Raw genomic sequence first — 4,859 nt, forward strand, 5'->3', positions numbered from 1 at the left:
TTTTTTGTATTTTTTTATGACATGAGGTTTCACCATGTTGCCCTGGTTGGTTTCACACTCCTGGGCTCAAGCGATTCCCCTGCCATGGCCTCCCAAAGTGCTAGGATTATAGGTGTGAGCTACTGAACCCAGACTCCCTGTCTGCTCTCTTGACCCTGACTGTGGCCTTCCCCTCCCACACATCCACAGGTGCAAGTGCCTGGATCCTCAAGCCCTTCTAAAATGGCTTTCAGGCTGGGTGCAGTGGCTCGTGCCTGTAATCCCAGCTACTTCTGGAGGCTGAGGTGGGAGGATCGCTTGAGCCCAGGAGTTTGAGGCTGTAGTGAGCCGTGATCATGCCACTGCACTCCAGCCTGGGCCACAGAGAAAGAGAGAGAGAGAGAGAGCGCGCGAGATCTTGTCTCTAATAATAAATAAATGAATACATAAATAAAATGGCTTTTAGGAAAGGATCCCATACCCTTTGGCACACTGGTGAATAAGAATAGGCTGTATATGCCGGGCGCGGTGGCTCACGCCTGTAATCCCAGCACTTTGGGAGGCTGAGGCAGGTGAATCACTTGAGGTCAGGGGTTCAAGAGCAGCCTGGCCAACATGGTGAAACCCCATCTCTACTAAAAATACAAAAATTAGCCAGGTGTGGCGGCACCCCTGTGGTCCTAGGTACTCGGGAGGCTGAGGTGGGAGAATCACTTGAACCCAGGAGGCAGAGTTTATAATAAGTCAAGACTGCACCACTGTACTCCAGCCTGGATGGCAGGTCGAGGCTCTGTCTCAAAAAAAAAAAAAAAAAAAAAAAGTAAGGAAGAGAAAAACAATGGATTCGATGCATTTCATAACAAACAAAAATAACAAACTAGGATACTTGAGGTGACAAAGGAGTTTTGTGACACTTCCTGCAGAACTGACTATATAACTTACAGGACCTGGCACAAAATGAAAATATAGACCCCTTGTTGAAAAATTATTAAAAATTTCAAGATGGTATCAGTAGAGCATTCAGCCACTTGTAAGGGCACCTCTAAGCCAAGATTGCACACCCATGACACTGGCCCTGCTTGCTGCCTTTGGAGGCAGGCCAGGAGGCTTGTTTAGATTTTCTGGGCTGGCGCTGCTCTCTCTGTGGACACTGCCACTTCCCAGAGATCCTTTTCCCATCAGTGCAAGAATGATACTTGTTCCACAGAGAACTCTCAGCAGCCAGGATAGACCAGGCATACAAGAGGCTGCTGCCACTTTTTTTTTTTTGAGATGGAGTCTCTTACCCAGATCGGAGTACAGTGGCACGATCTGGGCTCACTGCAGCCTCCATCTCCCGGGTTCAAGCTATTCTCCTGCCTCAGCCTCCTGAGTAACTGGGATTACAGGCAGCTGCCACTATGCCCAGCTAATTTTTGTATTTTTAGTAGACATGCGGTTTCACCATGTTGGCCAGGCTGGTCTTGAACTCCGGACCTCAGGTGATCCACCCGCCTCGGCTTCCCAAAGTGCTGGGATTACAGGTGTGAGCCACCGTGCCTAGCCTGCTATCACTTCTTGACCAAAAATTTCCCTCAGACTCGATGGTTTATAGCTAAGTCAGATGACTCAGAGCACAGCCAAGTTTATTTTCTTTTATCTAGTAGCTTAAGGAAGCAGGAAAGCTGTTTTTGTAAAACTCCCTAGAAGCTAAACATGACGACATTTTTTTCATTCTGTTTACATGACACATTGGCATGGAGGGAATTTCTGTTGCCACCACATGCTGCTGTTTACCTGTCCTTCATACACCTCCAGCCAGCCAGCGGGACAGCTGCTGCAGTAGCCCAGTCTTCAGAACTTGGCCTTTTTTTTAGGGGAGGGGAGGGACATGAAGAGGGAGACTATAGGCAGGCCCAGGCGGATGACTCTGAGTGAGAGTGGGAGGGGACACTAGCTTGTTTCCTGAAAGCCACCAAGGGAAACTCTTAAACCTCATTCACCAAATTGTTCAATCAATATATATTTGTTCTAAAAAATTGTGACTAGAGGTTGGGCTCAGTGACTCATGCCTGTAATCCCAGCACTTTGGGAGGCTGAGGCAGACAGATCACAAGGTCAGGAGATCAAGACCATCCTGGCCAACATGGTGAAACCCTGTTTCTACTAAAAAGACAAAAATTAGCTGGTGTGGTGGCGTGTGCCTATAGTCCCAGCTACTCAAGAGGCTGAGGCAGGAGAATTGCTTGAACCTGGGAGGCGGAGGTTGCAGTGAGCTGAAATCACACCACTGCTCTCCAGCCTGGGCCACAGAGTGAGACTCTGTTTGAAAAAAAAAAAAAAAAATTGTGAATAGAATTGTGTATTTTTTAATTGATTTTATTTTTGAATAGGTACTATATTTCTATGATTCAAAGCTCAAAAGTTACAAAAAGGCTTTTTGTGGAAAATATATTTATTTATTTGAATTGACACATAATAATTGTACATATTTGTGAGGTACATAGTGATGTTTCAATATATACAGTGTAGGCCGGGAGCAGTGGCTCGTGCCTGTAATCCCAACATTTTGGGAAGCTGAGGCGGGAGGATCACTTGAGCCCAGGAGGTTGAGGCTGCAGTGAGCTGTGATTGCGCTTATAGAAAAATAAATAAATAAATAAATAAGTAGCCTGTAATCCCAGCACTCTGGGAGGCTGAAGCAGTGGGATCACTTGAAGCCAAGAGTTCAAGACCAGCCTGGCCAACAAAGCAAAACCTTCTCTCTACTAAAAAATACAAAAATTAGCCGGATGTGGTGGTGCTCGCCTGTAGTCCCAGTTACTTGGGAGGTTAAGGCACAAGAATGGCTGAATCTGGGAGGCGGTGGCTGCAGTGAGCTGAGATGGCACCACTGCACTCCAGCCTGGGTGACAGAGCGAAACTCTGTCTCAAGAAATAATAAAGTAATAAAAAAATTCATTGTATAGTGATCAGATAATTAGTATATCCAACATCTTAAACACTTAACCATTTATTCATCTTGGGAACATTCAATATCTTCTCTTCTAGCTATTTGAAACTATATATGATTATTAACTCTAGTCATCCTACAGTGGTATAAAACACTAGAACTTGTTCCTTCTGTCTATCTAGCTATACTTTTGTGTCATTTAACAAACCCTCCCTATACCCCCCTTCCTCCTACTCTTATCATGAAAAATCTTTCCTACTTCCAAGTTATGCAATTACCCTCCCTGTAGGCAGTCATCATAACTCTTTTTTTTTTCATTTTTGTGGAGATTGGGTCTCACTATGTTGCCCAGGCTGATCTTGAACTCCTGGGCTCAAGCAATCCCTTTGCTTCAGCCTCCCAAGGTGCTGGGATTATAGGCATGAGGTACCGCATGGTCATAACTAGTTTTTTCTTTGTTTGTTTGTTTGTTTGACACAGAGTCTTGCTCTGTCCCCCAGGCTGGAGTGCAGCGGCTTGATCTCGGCTCACTGCAACCTCCACCTCCCGGGTTCAAGGGATTCTCCTGCCTCAGCCTCCCGAGTAGCTGGGACTACGGGCGCCCGCGACCACGCCCGGCTAGTGTTTGTATTTTTGTTTTTGAGACAAAGTCTGGCTCTGTCGCACAGGCTGGAGTGCAGTGGCAAGATCTCAGCTCGCTACAAGCTCCGCCTTCTAGGTTCTCGCCATTCTCCTGCCTCAGCCTACCCGAGTAGCTGGGACTACAGGCACCCGCCAGCATGCCTGGCCAGTTTTTTGTATTTTTAGTAGAGACAGGGTTTCACCATGTTAGCTAGGATGGTCTCGATCTCCTGGCCTCGTGATCCGCCTGCCTCAGCCTCCCAAAGTGCTGGGATTACAGGTGTGAACCACTGCGCCTGGTCAGTTTTTGTATTTTTAGTAGAGACGGGGTTTCACCATATTGGCCAGGCTGGTCTCAAACTTTGTGATCTGCCCACCTCGGCCTCCCAAAGTGCTGGTATTACAGGCATAAGCCACCATGCCCAGCCGTCATAACTAATTCTTTTTTGTATCCCTTTTGTTTTTTTCACAAACAAGCAAATATGTATACGTCTTCCCCATTCTTTCACCAGCAATAGCCTACCTTAACACTTGTTGTTTTCACTTAACAATATATCCAGGAAATCTTTCTCTATACTAGTTCACAAAGAGCTTCTGTGTTATTTTATAGGTGTGCTTAGTATCTTCATTGCATACCTGTATCATAATTTATTTAACCAAGTGGACATTTAGGTTCTTCCCGTCTTTCATTATTATAAACAATGGTGTAATATATAACTTAGATGATTGAGGTTCAGAGCTTCTCTTGGTTCCTTTAAGAAAAGCGTAAGTTGGATTCACCCTCACGTTCTCATTCACAGTCACTCTGAATCAAAGGGCGTGTACACGTGTGCATTTGAGAGATACTATCATTCAGCCCTCTGTGGATTTCAAAAAATATCCGTGGAGTGCCCAGTCCGTGTTGACACCGTTGTGAAATGCTGGAAATAACAGCAGTGACACAGCGGACCCTGTGTGGGGATGCAGTCTGGTTGGCAGCCTGGGAAGGAGAACAACAATCAAGAACCCAAATGAATGAACGAGAGAATTTCAGATAGTGATAAATGTGGGAAAAAAAAAAAAAACATGAGGCCAGGCGCCTGTAATTCCAGCACTCTGGGAGGCTGAGGCGGGAGGATCGCTCGAGCCCAGGATTTCAAGACCAGCCTGGACAATGTAGGGAGACCCCCATATCTACCAAAAAAAAAAAAATTGGGCGTGATGGTGTATGCCTGTGGTCTCAGCTACTTGGGAGGCTAAGGTGGGAGCATCACTGGAGCCCAGGAGTTCAAGATGACTGAGCTATGATCGTGCTACTATACTCTAGCTTGGGTAACAGAATGAGACT

This window comes from Colobus angolensis, unplaced genomic scaffold, assembly GCF_000951035.1.
Source record: "Colobus angolensis palliatus isolate OR3802 unplaced genomic scaffold, Cang.pa_1.0 Scaffold61, whole genome shotgun sequence".
Classification (NCBI taxonomy): domain Eukaryota; kingdom Metazoa; phylum Chordata; class Mammalia; order Primates; family Cercopithecidae; genus Colobus; species Colobus angolensis.